This window comes from Stomoxys calcitrans, chromosome 1 (genome assembly GCF_963082655.1).
Source record: "Stomoxys calcitrans chromosome 1, idStoCalc2.1, whole genome shotgun sequence".
Taxonomy (NCBI): Eukaryota; Metazoa; Arthropoda; class Insecta; order Diptera; family Muscidae; genus Stomoxys; species Stomoxys calcitrans.
Genome location: NC_081552.1, coordinates 248,950,154 through 248,970,081, shown reverse-complemented (window position 1 = coordinate 248,970,081; position 19,928 = coordinate 248,950,154). Strand labels below are relative to the sequence as shown.

Genomic DNA, 19,928 nt, shown 5'->3' with positions numbered 1-19,928 from the left:
CAATGTCATAGAGACGACAGCCAACACCACTGTGGCGTATGATTAATATTTATTCCATCAATAAATAAAAATCATACGCATCGTTGTCCACAATTTGACCCAGAGAAGAACAATAGAGACTCAGTTAGGTCAACTGATACAAACCCTCATGGTTACAAGAGCATGGTAAGTGGGAACTTAAAGATCTATTGTGGTACCATAAAAAACACAACTAAGGAAGGGCTAAAGTCAGACGAAGTCGACCTTTTGATAACCTACAACACATTTGCAGGACATGTTGTCGAATTTAAAATTTGCTTAAATAATAAATAGGTTAGCAAAGGCCTTAAAAGTGAAAATCGAAAGATGCATATATATGAGAGCTATATCTAAAACTAAACGAATTTCTATGAAATTCATCAGTCATCAGAAGAGTAATAAGAGAAACCTTCGTGCCATATTTTGTAAAGATAGGTTGACAAATTACTAAATTATTGAGTATTATTCAAAATCGGACGAAAATATATATGGGAGTTATATCTAAATCTGAAACGATTTCTATGAAACTAAACGAAAATACCGGAAGTCAAAAGGGACTCCTTTGTGCAAATTTTCGTGAGAATAAGTTTACAAATGACGATATAATCGCAATTTTAGTCTAAATCGGACGAACATATATATGGGAGCCATATCTAAATCTGAACCGATTGCTATGAAACCTAACTGTAATATCGAATCACTCGTGCGAAATTTTATGAGAATCGTTTTACAAATGACGATAGAATGGCAATTTCAGTCCAAATCGGACGAACATATATATGGGAGCTATAAGAAAATCTGAACCGATTGCTATGAAACCTAACTGTAATATCGAGGATTATAAGAGGACTCCTCGTGCGAAATTTTATGAGAATCGTTTTACAAATGACGATAGAATGGCAATTTCAGTCCAAATCGGACGAACATATATATGGGAGTTATATCGAAATCCGAACCGATTTCTATGAAATTCACCAATAATGTCGAGACTTATAAGATAATCACTCGTGCGAAATTTCGTGAGAATCGGTTTGCAAATGACGATGTAATTGCAATTTTAGTCCAAATCGGACGAACATATATATGGGAGCTATGTCTAAATCTGAACCGATTTCTATGAAACTCAACTGTAATGTCGAGGCTAGTAAGAGAACCACTCGTGCGAAATTTTGTGAGAATTGGTTTACAAATAACGATATAATGGGAACTTTGGTCCAAATCGGACGAACATATATATGGGATCTATATCCAAATCCGAACCGATTTCTATGAAATTCACCAATAATGTCGAGACTTATAAGAGAATCTCTCGTGCGAAATTTCGTGAGAATTGGTTTACAAATAACGATATAATGGCAATTTAAGTCCAAATCGGGCGAACATATATATGGGAGTTATATCGAAATCTGATCCGATTTCTATGAAATTCAGCAGTAATGTCTATACTTATAAGAGAATCCCTCGTGCGAAATTTCGTGAGAATCGGTTTACAAATAACGATATAATGGCAATTTAAGTCCAAATCGGGCGAACATATATATGGGAGTTATATCGAAATCTGATCCGATTTCTATGAAATTCAGCAGTAATGTCTATACTTATAAGAGAATCCATCGTGCGAAATTTCGTGTGAATCGGTTTACAAATGACGATATAATTCCAATTTTAGTCAAATCGGATGAGCATATATATATGGGAGCTATATCCAAATCCTAACCGATTTCTATAAAATTCACCAATAATGTCGAGACTTAGAAGAGAATCACTCGTGCGAAATTTCGTGAGAATCGGTTTGCAAATGACGATATAATTCCAATTTTAGTCAAATCGGATGAACATATATATGGGAGCTATATCCAAATCTGAACCGATTTCTATGAAACTCACCAATAATATCGAGGCTTATAATAGAACCATTCGTGCAAAATTTCGTGAGAATCGGTTTACAAATGACGATATAATTCCAATTTTAGTCAAATCGGATGAACATATATATGGGAGCTATATCCAAATCTGAACCGATTTCTATAAAATTCACCAATAATGTCGAGACTTATAAGAGAATCACTCGTGCGAAATTTCGTGAGAATCGGTTTGCAAATGACGATGTAATTGCAATTTTAGTCCAAATCGGACGAACATATATATGGGAGCTATGTCTAAATCTGAACCGATTTCTATGAAACTCAACTGTAATGTCGAGGCTAGTAAGAGAACCACTCGTGCGAAATTTTGTGAGAATTGGTTTACAAATGACGATATAATTCCAATTTTAGTCAAATCGGATGAACATATATATATGGGAGCTATACCTAAATCTGAACCGATTTCTATGAAATTCACCAATATTGTCGAGACTTATAAGAAAATCACACGTGGAAAATTTTATGAGAATCGGTTTACAAATGACGATGTAATTGCAATTTTAGTCAAATCGGACGAACATATATATGAGAGCTTTATGCAAATCTGAACCGATTTTTTCCAGTTTACATAGGCTTCGTCTTTTGGTCAAAAAAGAAAAGGTTGTGCCAAATTTGAAAACGATCAGAAGAAAATTGCAACCTTTTCTTTGTACACAAATTAACATGGACAGACGGACAGACAGACAACAATCCTACGGGAAAGGGGACAGGTCTCAAACCTATCATGGGATAGGTCCTCTGGTGATAGGGACCGGTCCCAGTTCTCGTCTCTTTACATGGAAAAAACCTATCACTTTTATAAGGGTTTGTCGCTCGAGGAGGTCACCGTAGCGCAGAGGTTAGCATGTCTGCCTATGACGCTGAACGCCTGGGTCCGAGTCCAGGCGAGACCATCAGAAAAAATTTTCAGCGGTGGTTATACCCTTCTAATGCTGGCAACATTTGTGAGGTTATATGCCATGTAACATGTGAGGTACTATGTACTGCGGCTCACCGTTTGGACTCATCTATAAAAAGGAGGTCTTATTTCATTGAGCTTAAACTTGATTCGGACTGCACTCTCTCTCTCTCTCTCACACATATCAATGTGTGAAGTTCTCCCCTGTTCCTTAGTAGAATTTTCATGGGAAAAATTTGCAATTTTCAAGATAGGAGGCCATGGAGGCGCAGATGTTAGAATGAACACCTGGGTTCAAATCCTGGTGAGGACATAAGAAACAAATTTCAGCGGTGGTTGTCATCTCTCAGGTTAGGTAGAAGTGGCAGTCTGCCATCAGACTCACTTAGACGTTTTCGTCCATTGTGCTAACACAGGAACAGAGGAAGGAAGATGCCTTCTAGTTCCTACCGTTGAACCATCCAGATCGCTTTAAAAAGCCCAATAACTTGCGAATTTTCACATATGATAAATCAGACAGGTTTTAAAAGAAATGAGGACCTAAAGTGGAACTCCTTTGACTGCTAGTAAGGGACACACACAGAAAAGAAGTTCCATAGTTTCTTCTTCCTCGATGTCGTCATAGCTTCTGCAAATGTCGTTGCTGGCAACCTTCAGTCTGTCAGCATGTTTTCCGATCAGACAGTGACCTGTTATGATGGACACAATGACTGAGACTTCTGTTCTAGCCAATGACAGCAAAACTGTAGACCTCTTCAAGTCTAGATTAGGCCACATGGAATGCTCGCAGTCCCCTCTTTGTGACCATCTATCATTCGTTGTCCTTCGGGGCTGATCCTAGATCTTAGCTAACATGTCGCTAGCAGTATACCCACAGATTCCGGTATCCCTGGAATGTGTAGGCCAGTTCCTAGTTCGCTTAACAATTCCCTGGGATATCTCTTTGGCCTGGCACCCAGAACAGGTGAATTTTTATCAAAATCACCTCACTATGGTGGGAACATTTGTGAGGTACTAAGCCATGTAAGAACTTCTCTTCAAAGAGATATCGCACTACGGCACGCCTTTCGAACTCTGGTATAAAAAGGAGTTCCCTTATCATTGAGCTTAAATTTGAATTGGACATCACTCTTTGATATGTATGGAAGTTTGCCCCTATTCCTTAATGGAATATTCATGGTAATACTCCAATTTGCCCCTCTTCAATTAAACTCTTCCACAAAAAAGGCACCAATAAAACTAAACAAATAAATGTTCATCTTTGCTGCGATAGCCTACAGTTAAATACTAGAACGCAACAAAATGTATCATAGCCCATTGTCTTCTCTTGCCGTTCGGTTGGTCTATTTTGTCTGTCCGCATGCCATTAAAATATATAAAAGCGCAATAAAATGTTTTCTCTTAACATAAAAACTTAATTAATCGTTTGTCAGATGCCGCATAGTAGAAAGGGTTTGATTGTGGCTTATCCCCTTTGGGCAGAAGAAGAGAATACCAAATAAATAAAAAATGAAAAAACTCATGTACGAGTACTCACATCATCGACTATGTTATTATGGTCTCATGCAATCACACGCACGCACACACGTACAGCTCATATCATTGTTGCTCTATGAGAAATGAAATGCCATGAACTGTAAACATAGTCCCCTAGAGCTAAACGGGAGGAGGTGGCCAAAGGGAATCATCCCTAGTTGTTATGTGTCTTTTGTGGGTGATGATGGTAGAAAGAAACTCTGATGATATTGTTTTCATTTAATTTAGAGTGGTTGCTAATGTTTTGCTCGATAACCTTACTGATTGTAAGTGGCTCTATGTGTGTGTGTGTTTGTGTGTAATTTAGTTTGTCTCTCTCTCTCTCTCTTTCGTATATGTGAAAACACACACTCAATGTTTTCTAATGCATATCATTGTATAACAAATATTTGAAAAATTCTGATAACCCATGGAGGTGGAAGAGTAAAGTTTTGAGAAATTTATGAGCATTTCTATTTACCCAGTTTATGGTAAACACAGTCTCGCAGTATGTTAACATTCCGTTTGGTTTATCTCCAAAGAGACTCTTAAAATTAATTTAAGCAGTTGGTTTGTTTGTAGGGGAAAAAATTTATATTAATTTGATTTATGGTTTTAGTTTATAAAAGATTTCTAAAACAATTTTAAAGAACCAGTTATACTAAAATCTCATTTGAAACAAGTTAAAAAAAGGTCTTTTAAGGATCCAAAACCTTAAATCGAGAGATCGGTCTATATGACAGCTATATTCAAATCTGTACCGATCTGTGCCATATTGCAGAAGTATATCAAGGGGCTTAACTTAACTTACTGTCCCAAATTTCTTCGACATCGGACAATAAACGCGCCTTTTATGACCCCAAAATCTAAAACCGAGAGATCGGTCCATATGGCAGCTATATCCAAATCTGGTCCGATCTGTGCCATATTGCAGAGGGATATCAAAAGGCCCAACACAACTCACTGTCTCAATTTTCAGAACACTTGGATAATAAATGTGGCTTTTATGGCCCCAAAACCCAAAATCGAGAGATCGGTCTATATGGCAGCTATATCCAAATCTAGACCGATCTGTGCCATATTGCAGAAGTATGTCAAGGGACTTAATTTAACTCACTGTCCCGAATTTCAGCAAAATCGGATAATAAATGTGGCTTTTATGGCCCTAAGACCCTAAATCGGAGGATCGGTCTATATGGCAGCTATATCCCAATCTGGACCGATCTGAGTCAAATTGAAGAAGAATGTCGAAAGGCCTAACACAACTCATTGTCTGAAATTTCAGCAAAATCGGATATTAAATGTGGCTTTTATGACCCTAAGACCCTAAATCGGAGGATCGGTCTATATGACAGCTATATCCAAATCTTGACCGATCTGAGCCAAATTGAAGAAAAATATCGAAGGGCCTAACACAACTCACTGTCCCAAATTTCAGTAAAATCGGATAATAAATGTGGCTTTTATGGGCCTAAGAGCCTAAATCTGATGATCGGTCTATATGGCAGCTATATCCAAATCTGGACCGATCTGAGTCAAATTAAAGAAAAATGTCGAAAGGCCTAACACAACTCATTGTCTGAAATTTCAGCAAAATCGGATATTAAATGTGGCTTTTATGACCCTAAGACCCTAAATCGGAGGATCGGTCTATATGACAGCTATATCCAAATCTTGACCGATCTGAGCCAAATTGAAGAAAAATATCGAAGGGCCTAACACAACTCACTGTCCCAAATTTCAGTAAAATCGGATAATAAATGTGGCTTTTATGGTCCTAAGACCCTAAATCTGATGATCGGTCTATATGACAGCTATATCCAAATCTGGACCGATCTGAGCCAAATTTAAGAAGAATGTCGAAAGGCCTAACACAACTCACTGTCTGAAATTTCAATAATATCGGATAATAAATGTGGCTTTTATGGGTCTGAGATCCTAAATCGGCGGATCGGTCTATATAACTCGGATTTTATGTGGACAGTATGGCGGTGCTCAAGGTCTTGGGGTCGAGAATGGTGAAGTCGAGATGCGTGGTGGACTGTTTGGAATCCCTGAATAGGCTCGCTCCGGGCTCACGATGTGACGCTGACATGGGTTCCTCGGCATGAGGGGATTCCAGGAAATGAGAGGGCGGACGAGTACGACAGGAGGGGTTCGTCTTGCCTACGTGCCATTTGTCGAACTACTGAACACAGTAGATGGGATGGCCAGGGCGGAGTCGGTGGCTAGGTGGGACTCGGTATATGGTTGCCGGACTGCGAAGGCGTTATGGCCGGTCATCGACCGGAGGAGAACGAGGGAGTTGCTGGCGTTCGATAAGAGGTCGATGAGTACTTTGACAGGGGTCATAACCGGACATTGTGCCATAGGATGCATGGCGGCGCCCATGGGGATACCGCACAATGATTTAAGGTCTTGGGCCCATAAAAAGCGCATTTATTGTCCGATTTTGCCCAAATTTGTGACAATGACTTGTGTTAGGCCCTTCAACATTCTTCGTGAATTTGGCCTAGATCGGTGCAGTTTTGGATATAGCTGCCATATAGTCCGATCTCTCGGTTTTAGATTTTGGGGCCATAAAAGGCGCATTTATTTTCCGATATCGCTGAAATTTGAGACAGCGAGTTGTCTTAGACCCTTCGACGTCTTTTTTCAATTTGGCCCAGATTGGTTCAGATTTGAATATAGCTGCCATATAGACCGATCTCTCGATTTAAGGTTTTGGGCCCATAAAAGGCGCATTTATTGTCCGATTTTGCCAAAATTTGTGACAGTGTGTTGAGTTGAATCCTTCGACATCCCCCTTCAATTTGGCTCAGACTGGTTCAGATTTGAATATTGCTGTCATATAGACCGATCTCTCGATTTAAGGTCTTGGCTCCATAGAAGGCACATTTATAATCCGATTTCGCACAAATTTGACACGGTGACTTACGTTAGGCTTTTCCTTATTCGTATCGTATATGGTTCAGATCGGTTTATATTTGGATATGGCCACCAAAAAGACCAATAATTTGTTCTACAAAATTGACCTTTCAATATCCGTGTCGAATATGGTACAAATCGGACCATATTTCGATAAAGCTGCTATGGGGGCATGAATTATACATTTTTCACTGGATTATGATGAGTTGGTTTACATATATACCCGACGTGGTGTTATCCAAAGTTCGGCCCGGCCTTTTTCCTTTTTATACCCTCCACCATAAGATGGGGGGTATACTAATTTCGTCATTCTGTTTGTAACTACTCGAAATATTCGTCTGAGACCCCATAAAGTATATATATTCTTGATCGTCGTGACATTTTATGTCGATCTAGCCATGTCCGTCCGTCTGTCCGTCCGTCCGTCCGTCCGTCCGTCTGTCTGTCGAAAGCACGCTAACTTCCGAAGGAGTAAAGCTAGCCGCTTGAAATTTTGCACAAATACTTCTTATTAGTGTAGGTCGGTTGGTATTGTAAATGGGCCATATCGGTCCATGTTTTGATATAGCTGCCATTTAAACCGATCTTGGGTCTTGACTTCTTGAGCCTCTAGAGTGCGCAATTCTTATCCGATTGGAATGAAATTTGGTACGATGTGTTTTTTTATGATATCCAACAACTGTGCCAGGTATGGTTCAAATCGGTCCATAACCTGATATAGCTGCCATATAAACCGATCTTGGGTCTTGACTTCTTGAGCCTCCAGAGGGCGCAATTCTTATCCGATTGAAATGGAATTTCGCACGACGTGTTTTGTTATGATATCAAACAACTGTGCCAAGTATGGTTCAAATCGGTCCATAACCTGATATAGCTGCCATATAAACCGATCTTGGGTCTTGACTTCTTGAGCCTCTAGAGTGCGCAATTCTTATCCGATTGAAATGAAATTTTGCACGACGTGTTTTGTTATTATATCCAACAACTGTGCCAAGTATGGTTCAAATCGGTTCATAACCTGATATAGCTGCCATATAAACCGATCTTGGGTCTTGACTTCTTGAGCCTCTAGAGGGCGCAATTCTTGTCCGCTTGAAATGGAATTTCGCACGACGTGTTTTGTTATGATACCAAACAACTGTGCCAAGTATGGTTTAAATCGGTCCATAACCTGATATAGCTGCCATATAAACCGATCTTGGGTCTTGATTCTTGAGCCTCTAGAGGGCACAATTCTTATCCGATTTGAATGAATTTTTGCACGAAGTATTTCGTTATGATATCCAACAACTGTGCCAAGTATGGTTCAAATCGGTCAATAACCTGATATAGCTGTCATATAAACAGATCTGGGGATTTGACATCTTGAGCTTCTAGAGGGCGCAATTCCTATCCGATTTGGCTAAAATTTTGCATGACGTATTTTAGTTTTACTTTCAACAACTGTGTCAAATAAGGTTCAAATCGGTTCATAACCTGATAAAGCTGCCATATAAACCGATCTGGAATCTTGACTTCTTGACCCCTAGAGGTCGCAATTATTATCCGATATGCCTGAAATTTTGTACGATGGATCCTCTCATGACCATCAACAAACGTGTTTATTATGGTCTTAATCGGTCTATAGCCCGATACAGATCCCATATAAATCGTTCTCTCTATTTTACTTCGTGAGCCCCAGTGGGCTCAATTCTTATACGAAATGGCTGAAATTTTACACAGGTCTCCAACATATAATTTAATTGTGGTCCGAACCGGACCATATCTTGATATCGCTTTAATAGCAGAGCAACTCTTTTATTATATTCTTTTTATATCCTTTATCCTTTTTTATCCTTTTTATCTTATATCCTTTTTTGCCTAAGAAGAGATGCCGGGAAAAGAACTCGACAAATGCGATCCATGGTGGAGGGTATATAAGATTCGGCCCGGCCGAACTTAGCACGCTTTTACTTGTTTTGTATTAGTTTAATATATGATAAATGTTTTTGTTGCATAATTTTGTTGCATATGTTACCATTATAACATACTCTGGTAGAAAAATTACGGTTCTTTGTTAATACCGCTTGGTATTATTGTGTTCCTATCATTAGCGAAGATTTTTAATACCATTTGGTATCAATTCAATACCAGAAAGAGGAGGCTATTAAGAATTAACGGCATCACGTTTTAATTCTTGTCGTCGCGACAGATGTTTGGTTGAGCTTTGTACTTAAAATATTGCAACCATACCATCCGGTATTGTTTTTATACCATAGGTTGTTGCCTTACCATCAATACCGTATGGTATTGGTGTCAACTTTTCTCTTTGGGTGTACGCAATTGCCATTGTAAATGTCAAAGTATTCGTTTGCCCACAATTGCATTTCATTTTCTTTTGCTTTCTGGCTGTGAACAGAAAATGCAATGGTATATAATGCTAAAAATCGTTCTGCCATGAAAAAGCAATAAAAAATATACAATTTTCTTATTTTCATTTCATTCATTCATTTTCCTTGTTTTACGCAAGAAGAGATTTTTATTACTGAAATCCCCATTTTTTTTGCACACAGTTACTGTGGGCAACCAACAGAAAATCCAGTGGCAAAGCAAGTAACCATCTCCCACAAAATGTTGTTGCTGCAGTCGTTGTAATAACAAGATTCGCGCTTTTTATGGTTTGTGGACTTAGTGGAAAAATGGGAAACAGTTTCAATATCCGTTTTTAGAGGTTTTTCATTTGGAATTGTTTTCGTTTTAAAGTAGAAGAAATAGGTGTTCACATTTTAAGAGAACTTTTAATGAAAGAAAACAATAAAAATTGTACGTCAGTAGCACAGCGCTACAACGATTTACACTTTACTTGAGAACTCTCTCATATTCACTCAGTTAAAAACTGTTTTCTAGTGTTTAAAGAAATTTAATCAAAACCAGTAAGAAGGGGAAAAGTCGGGTGGTGCCGACTGTATACTACCATACACCTACCCTATAAGTCCAATGTGAGAGCTATATCCAATTCTGAAACAATTTTGATGGACCTCGTCGGATGTTTTCAGATGGGTTATTTAACAATCCTTATCAAATTTGGAGCAAATATGTTCAATATGAAATAACTATGGTTGCCAAATGATCTATTGGAGCTATATCTTAATCTGAACCGATTTCGAGCAAACTCAGATATTGTGTTAGTCGGTGAGGAAAGCGTTGTACAAAATGTTGGCAAGACTAGTCAATTAATGCGCTTGCAGTGGCTCTAGGAGTGAAAATCTGGCGATATACATATATGACAGCTATATCTTAATCTTGACCAATTTTTATGAAATTCACCAGCAGTGTCGAATGCCATAAGGTTATTCTCTCTGCTAAATTTCGAGAGAATCGGTTAACAAATGAGCACTTTATTGCAATATTTCTCGAAATTGTACGAACATATATATGGGAGCTATATCTAAATGTGAACCGATTTCGAGCAAACTTCTCATGTATTGTGGTAGTCGTTGAGGAAAGCGTTGTACAAAAATTTATGATGATTGGTTAATAAATACGTTTGCAGTGGCTCTAGAAGTAAAAATCAGGATATATATATGTATGGCAGGTATATATAAATGTGAACCGATTTCTATGAAATTCACCAGCATTATCGAAAGTCAAGAGAAAATCCTTCTTACCAAATTTCAAGAGAATCGCTTAACAAATGACCATTTTATTGCATTATTATTGCGAATCGGACAAACATATATATGGGAGGTATATCAAAATCTAAACCGATTTCGAGCAAAATTTATATATATTGTTAAATTTGTCAAAGAAATCGTTGTACAAAGTTTTGGAAGACTGGTCAATAAATGCGCCTGCACTGGCTCTAGGAGTGAGAATCGGGCGTACATATATATGAGAGCTATATCTAAATCAGAATCGATTTCAATGAAAATTAACAGTAATGTCGAGAGTCATAAGGAAATCCTTCCTGCCAAATTTCGAGAGAATTGGTTAATAAATGAACATTTTATTGCATTATTACTGCAAATTGGACGAACATATATATAGGGGAGCTATATCTAAATCTGAACCGATTTTTACCAATTTCGTCTCTAGGCCGAAAAACATGCCTATACCAAATTTTAAGGCGAACGGATGAAAACTGCGACCTGTAGTTTTTACCCAAATTAACACGAACAGACAGACAGACGGACATAGTTAAATCGAATCAAAAAGTGATTTTGAGTCGCTCGGTATACTTATCAATGGCCCTATCTCTCTTCCTTTTGGGCGTTACAAACAAACCGCCGATTTGAGGTTTTGGACCCATAAAAGGCGTATTTATTGTCCGATGTCGCCGTAATTTGGAACAGTGAGTCAAGTTAAGGCCCACGATATACTTTTTCAATGTTTCACAGATCGGTCCAGATTTGGATATAGCTGCCATATAGGCCGATCTCTCGATTTAAGGTTTTGGGGCCATAAAAGGAGCATTTATTGTCCGATGTCGCCGAAATTTGGGACAGTGAGTTGTGTTAGGCCCTTCGACATCCTTCTTCAATTTGGTCCAGATCGGTTGAGTTTTGGATTTAGCTCCGATATAAACCCCCTGGAAGCAGCAATTGTTATACTTACAATTGATCTAAAATTTTGCATGAGTATTTCGTTGCGATTTTTGGACTTCCCGGTTTTGACTTCTTGAGCCCTTAGAGGCCGCATTTTCATCATATTTGGCTGAAACTTGCCGCAAAGACTTCTCTTCTGGCTTCCAAAATCATTGCGATGAAGAATCCGAATCGGTTTATAAACTGATATAGGAGGGCCCATATAAACCGATCGCAGGATTCGACTGCTTGAGTCCCTAGAAGCTTAAATTTTCATCCGATGTGGCTGCAATTTGGCATAAAAACTTCGTCTCTGACTTCCAACATCTGTGTTAAGTATGATCTAAAACCCCTCATATAAACCGACCAGCGAATTTTACTTCTTGAGCTGCTAGAAGTTCACATGATTTGACTGAAATTTAGCGCACTGGCTTCTGTTATGATTTCCAACATCCTTGCCAAGTATTAACCGAATTAGTCAATATGATGTTAGGCCCATGGTTATATTAACCCAATCTTATATATAAAAATCAATTTGTGTTTGTTTGTAGATTTGTTTGTATGTTTGTGTGTTCCTTATAGACTCAGAAACGGCTGAACCGATTTTCTTCAGATTGTGCATAATGACCGATGGTGCATAATGACCCCGTGGTGAAAATAGGTTACTAAATTTTTTGATATCTGAAGGGGGACGGAGGGTCCTTACCTAAATTTTCAGAAACGCCAGATTTCGGAGATGGGTGGTGCGATTTTAGCGAAATTTTGCATGCTCCCTAAAAATAAAAATTTGGTATCCAAATTTCGGATGGGGTACCTAGGGGGGCTGCCCCACCCTAAAATCTACCAAACATATATTTAGAACAATCACGACAATATGGGTTTCAAATGAAAGGTATTTAGGATAAGAAAACGTATATGATATCCAATTGTCGGAACAAGTGCTAGGGGGACTACCCCAAGCCCCAAAACACCCCTAAATCGGACATATTTACCGACCATAGCAATATGGGACTCAAATGAAAGGTATTTGCGAGTAGAATACGAATCTGATATCCAAATGTGGGGCCACGTTTCTGGGGGTCCACCCCTTCCCCAAAACACCCCCCCCAACCTGGACTTATTTACTGACCATGGGAATATGGGGCTTAAATAAAAGGTATTTGAATGTAGAATTCGAATCTTATATCCAAATATGAGACCAAGTGTTTGGGAGGCCGCCTCTCACCAAAAACCTCCCCCAAAGGGGACACACTTACAACCATAGCCACATGGGGGCTCAAATGAAAGGTCTTTGGGAGTAAAGCACAAATCTGATATCAATATTTGGGAAAAGTGTCTATGGGGCCACCCCACCTCCACCAAACCTCCACCCCACCTCCACCCCACCTCCACCCCACCTCCACCCCACCTCCACCCCACCTCCACCCCACCTCCACCCCACCTCCACCCCACCTCCACCCCACCTCCACCCCACCTCCACCCCACCTCCACCCCACCTCCACCCCACCTCCACCCCACCTCCAGCTTTTTCACAGCTTGTGACTCTGTAATTGCATTCTTTCTTCTGTCAGTTATCAGCTGTTAGTTTTAGCTTGCTTTAGAAAAAAGTGTAAAAAGGTATATTTGATTAAAGTTCATTCTAAGATTTATTAAAAATGCATTTACTTTCTTTTAAAAAATCCGCAATTACTTTTTGGGCAACCATAGATACGTGAGAATAGAGCACGTTTCTGATATATTTTCCGGGCGTAGTGTTTGGGGGACCACCCCAATCCCCAAAACACCCCTAAATCTGGCATATTTACCGACCAAGTCAATGTGGAGCTTAAATGAAAGGTATTGGGGGGTAGAGCAAGAATTGATACCCATTTTCGGGACCAATTTTCTGGGGGTCTATCCCTTTCCCAAAATACCCCACAAACAGCAATTTTTTAGTAACCATCGCAAAATGGGGCTCAAATAAAGGTATTTGGGAGTAGAATACGAATTTGATATCCAAATGTAGGACCATGTATTTAGTGCATCCACACACCTCCAAAGGGAACAAATTTTCGACCATGCCAATATGTGGCTCAAATGAAAGGTATTTGAGATTAGAAAACGAATTGGATAACTTATTTTTGGGCCATGTGTTTGGGGGACGCCTCATCCTGTAAACTCCTTTTAAGGCAATGGCAATATGGGGTTTTGAATAAATGGTATTTGAGAGAAGACCACGATGCTGATATTTTTTCAGGGCCAAGTATCTGGGGGACCACCCCTCCCCCCAAAACACGCCTAAATCAGACAACATGAGAATATCGCGCTGAAATGAAGTATTTTAAGAATGGAGTACACCTTACATCCAAACTTAAATTCGTTTCGTTTCGTTTTTTCTCCTTTAGCCGTTTTGTGAATCAATCGAAATAAGCAGTATTAAGAAGACTAATACAGATAAAGTAATGACTTTCAAAGGCTTATATTTTCCATGAGCTTAGTCTCCCATCTCACTGCCATCCTCTTACTCTCACAGCAGACGGTTTATTTTTCCTAAGAAAGGGATTGAGTAGCTTAACTTGAATTGTAGCAATAAACAGCAAGAATTCATAAATTGTTGCACAAAGAAAAAAAAAACAATAAAAGTTTAAAATTTGCTATTTGCCACAGCGAGTGGCACGAGTACGAGTATATGGCAAGTAAACAAACAAACAAATAAATAAATATGTGTAATTTTCAAGAATCCCTTGTACATTTAAACTTGATTGAATACACACCCTCTCTGATTGTTTTTTCGTTATGTTTTCTTCTTTTTTTTATTGATTTTCTTTAACTTTCCTATGAAGTTTTTTCTCGTTCTGTGCTGTTGTTGCGAAATTTCACCAATCAATTAGGAAAATGTTGTGAATGTATTGGCGGCACCATTTCTCAATGGGCCTCTGAGGAATGTGAATGAATGTGGCATGCTTTAAAGTGGAAGTCCTTTGTATTGCCTTATATAAAAGATGTGTGAGATAGTGGACTGTGGTCAAATTTTATTGATTTAGCTTTAATGCGAGTACTTTAAGCAAAAAAGTTAAATTTGTATAGACTTTCCCATCACTGCAATAGTACGGGGTATTAGAAGTTGGTGCAGAACAAAGAGAGGGAGAGAGAGACAAAATATTTGACTTGTACACTCTCAAGAAGTTAAATCGAGAGATCGGTTTATATGGGAGCTATATCTAAATAAGATAAGATTCAAGTCGGTCCTTAACCGGATATAGCCGCCATGTAAACCAATCTTCATGACGATCTACATATCGGTTCATAACTTGATAGAGCTCATAAAGGGTGATTGTTTAGCCATTATCTTTTTGGCAACACTGGTTGAAACAACTCACACACTTTTCGTGTATTGTTCCACTGTCATCCACACACATCCACATCTTCAGTTTGGTCTGTATGAATCGATGAATCGACTTACAAACAAAACAACGCTTGCAAATTATTGAATGCCTGCTCTGTTAAGAAAGTTCATCGCGTGCTTCTTCCAAAGAGCGACGAAGCTCCTTTTTTGGCTCAATATATGTAACTAAGCAGAATTGTCGATTTTGGAGTAAAGATCAACCAGAAGCATTGCAAGAGCTACCAATGCATCCAGAAAAAGTCACAGTTTGGTGAGGTTCATGGGCTGGTGGCATCATTGGATCGTACTTCTTCAAAGATGATGCAAATCGTAACGTAACTGTGAATGGTGAGTGCTAGCGTGAAAGATATCCAACTTTTTTTTGTCCAAAATGCAAGGGCTTGACTTGCATGACAGGTGGTTTCAACAAGACGGTGCCACTTGCCACACAGCACGCGTAACAATGGACTTATTGAGAGGCGAGTTCGGTGAACATTAAGACAATTTTTTGTGGGGGCTATGTTAAGTTCATGTCAATACAGACAAGCCCGCTTCAATTGACGCATTGGAAGACAACATTGGAGGATTTAATCGTGAGATATCGGCCGAAATGTTTGAAAGAGTATGCCAAAATTGGACTAAAAATTGTTAAACATTAAATTATATGGACCGTACTTTTGATTCAAATAAAGATTTCATGCAGTTTTCCAAATTTTATGTTTCTATACCCACCACCGAAGGACAGATTCTTTTTTTTGTCCATAAGCAGATTGAGTTCGAAGATGGGCCATATCGGACTATATCTTGATATAGCCCCCATATAGACCGATCCACCGATTTAGAGTCTTAGGTCTATAAAAGCCACATTTATTATTCGATTTTGATGAAACTTGAGTTAAATTAAGCCTCTCGACATACTCCTGCAATATGGCACTGATCGGTTCAGATTTGGATATAGCTGCCATATAGACCGATCTCTCGATTTAAGGTCTTGGGCCCATAAAAGGCGCATTTATTGTCCGATGTCGCCGAAATTTGGGACGGTGAGTTTAGTTAGGCCCTTCGGCATTCTTCTTAAATTTAGCCCAGATCGGTTCAGATTTCGATATAGCTGCCATATAGACCGATCTCTCGATTTAAGGTTTTGGGCCCATAAAAGGCGCATTTATTGTCCGATGTCAATGAAATTCGGGACGGTGGGTTGTTTTAAGTCCTTAGACATCCTTCTTCAATTGGACTCAGATCGGTCCAGATTTGGATATAGCTGCCATATTGACCGATCTCTCGATTTGAGGTTTGGAGCCCATAAAAGGCGCATTTATTGTCCGATGTCGCCTTAATTTGGGACAGTAAGTTAAATTGAGCCCCACGACATACTTCTGCAATATGGCACTGATCGGTTCAGATTTGGATATAGCTGTCATATAGACCGATCTCTCGATTTAAGGTTTTGGGCCATAAAAGGCGCATTTATGGAACGATTTCGCCGAAATTTGGGAGAGCGAGTTATGTTGGGATTTTCCACACTTTTCTGCAATTCGCCCCAATTCGGTTCAGTTTTAGATATAGCTGTCATATAGTCCTATCTCTCGATTAAAAGTTTTGGGCCCGTAAAAGGCGCATTTAATGTACGATTTCACCGAAATTTGGGATAGTGAGTTGTATTCGGCCCCTCTACATTCTTCTTTAATATGGCACAGATCGGTCCAGATCTGGATATAACTGCGGTATAGACCGATCTCTCGATTTAAGGTTTTGGGCCCATTAAAAGTTCATTTACTGTCCGATGTCGCCGAAATTTGAGAGAATTATTTACGTTAAGCCTCTCGACATATTTCTGCAATTTGGCCTAGATCGATCAAGGTTTGGATATAGCTGCCATATAGACCGATCTCTCGATTTAGGGTTTTGGGGCCATAAAAAGCGTATTTATTGTATGATTTTGCCGAAATTTGGTAGAGTGAGTTAAGTTAAGCCCCTCGACATATTGCTGCAATTTGGCTCAGATCGGTCCAGATTTGAATATAGCTGCCATATAGACCGATCTCTTGATTTACGGTTTTGAGCTCATAAAATGCGCATTTATTGTCCGATTTTGTTGACATTTGGGACAGTGAGTTGTGTTTGGCCTTTCGATCTCCCTCTTTAAGTTGACCCAGATAGGTTCAGATTTGCGCACTTATATTCCGATGTCGCCTTAATTTGGGACAGTGAGTTAAATTGAGCCCCTCGACATACTTCGGCAAAATGGCACATATCGGTACAGATTTGGATATAGCTACCATATAGACCGATCTCTCGATTTAAGGTTTGAAATTTGGGACTGTGAGTTGTGTTAAGCCCTTAAACATCCTTCGCCAATTTGGCTCAGATCGGTTCAGATTTGGATATAGCTGCCATATAGACCGATATCTCGATTTAAGGTCTTGGGCCCATAAAAGGTGCATTTATTGTCCGTTTACGCTGAAATTTGGGACAGTGAGTAATGTTGGGCTCTTCCACATCTGTCTGCAATTCGGCCCAAATTGGTCTAGATTTGAATATAGTTGCCATATACACCGATCTCTCGATTTGAGGATTTGGGCTCATAAAAGCCTCATATATAATCCGATTTGGGTGAAATTTGTGACAGTGACAGGACTGTGAGTTGTGTTAGGCTTTACGACATCCGTGTCGTTTATGGTTCAATCGGTCTATATTTGGATTTGGCTATTACATAGACCAATATTTTGTTCTACAGAATTGAATAATGACTTCTACTTATTAGACCTCTCCATATCCGTGTCGAATTTGGTTAAAATCGGACCATATTTCGATATAGCTGCTATGGGGGAATAAATTATGCATTTTCACCAGATTATGGCGAAAGGTGGTTTACATATATCCCGAGGCGGTAGGTATCCAAAGTTCGGCCCGGTCGAACTTAACGCCTTTTTACTTGTTTTTTCTTGTGAAAAACTTTACTATAGCTCTTTAAAAAACACCATTTTCTACCGGATTTGACTGAAATTTTTAAAGTGGTGTTTTGTGTGACTTTTGAATGCTATTACAAGTACGCTCCATATCGGTTTATAACTTTATAGAGCTCATATATATTGGGAAATATCACTCAAAGAACATTTACCATGCATTCCATGGTGGAGGGTATGTATACAAGATTTAGCCCAGTAGAACTTAACAAACGTTTACTTGTTTCTTTAACGGATAATAAAATTGAAAAAAAAAAACTATGGAAAATTCCAATGTATGGCGTGTGCTGTGGAAATTTGAAACAAGCCTTCTACCCCCCTCAAATGAATTCCAATTAAAACAACGACCATACTAAGAAATACTTAATGAAGTCCTATTAAAGCAGCAATCGATATTTGTCTTAAGTACAGCAATTTATGAAAGGGTATTAGAATAGATTATGATGCAACTTTAGTTCAAAGCCAGGAGTTCTCTTCGGACTTATATAAAGCAACAGCAATGGCATGTGACAATTAATCACATATCAGCAACGAAATCTCTTTGAAGATTTCTTGCGGATAACTATAATCTGCTATAGTTTGAAATGGTCACAAACGTTAAGTAATTCAAATTCAAATACACATGCTTCCATTCTTACATGCATTCAATATAAACCAGGCCAAACGATAATGAGCTTGTTGCCAATCAATTTCTCTGTTACCTTCATTTGACCAAATTACACATCCACATTCCCATACCATCATTTACTCACACTGGGAAGCACAGATAAATTGTTGGATATTAACTTTCCTTAAGATTGCCTTGTAAGCAATATCAACAACAGTTGTAAGTGGCACACTTCACAGGGCAAACATGTAGACATCATGCACATTTGTATGGGGGAAAATTCTTTGGAAACTCCCACTCCATCATTCAATGCATTTTTGTTTCAGCAGCAGTTATTTTCTATGGCGGAATAAAGGAGTTGTGCCGCTAAGAGGCCTTATTTCGAAACATATCCTGTACGAATCTATAGTCACATTTCCTGCCGTGGGTTACTTTAACGGAAGATATGAGAATCACTTTCTGTGTTCAAATGCCTTCAAGATTGAAGCCATGAAGTTCACCATGCAACATTTTTGCCTGGGTTCCTAACTCGACATAGAAATAAACAAGTAAAAAGGCGTTTAGTTCGGCCGGGCCGAACTTTGGATACCCACCACCTCGGGTATATGTAAATGCGCCTTTTACGGGCCAAAAACCTTAAATCGAGAGATCGGTCTATATGGCAGCTATATCCAAACCTTGACCGATCTGGACTAAATTGAGGAAGGATGTCTACTGACCTAACACAACTCACTGTCCCAAATTTCAGCAAAATCGGTGTGGCTTTAATGGGCCCAAAACCTTAGATCAAGAGATCGGTCTATATGGCAACTATACCCAAATCTGAACCGATCTGTGCCATATTGCAGAAGTATATCGAGGGTCTCAACCTAACTCACTGTCTCAAAATCGAACATAAAATGCCACTTTTATGGGCTCAAAACCTTAAATCGAGAGATCGTTCTATATGGCAGCTATATCTAAATCTGGACCGATCTGGGCCAAATTAAAGAAGGCTGTCTACTGGCCTAATACAACTCACTGTCCCAAATTTCAGCAAAATCGGATAAAAAATGGGGATTTAATGGCCCTAAGACCCTAAATCGGCGGATCGGACTATATGGCAGCTATATCCAAATCTCGACCAACCTGAGCCAAATTGA

General features: G+C 39.0%; 1 protein-coding gene across 8 annotated transcripts in view; it reads right to left on the bottom strand.

Moving 5' to 3' along the window:
• Positions 1-19,928, bottom strand: part of LOC106094995 (calcium-binding protein E63-1) — a 272,836-nt gene that overhangs the window by 102,582 nt on the left and 150,326 nt on the right. The window lies entirely within an intron of this gene.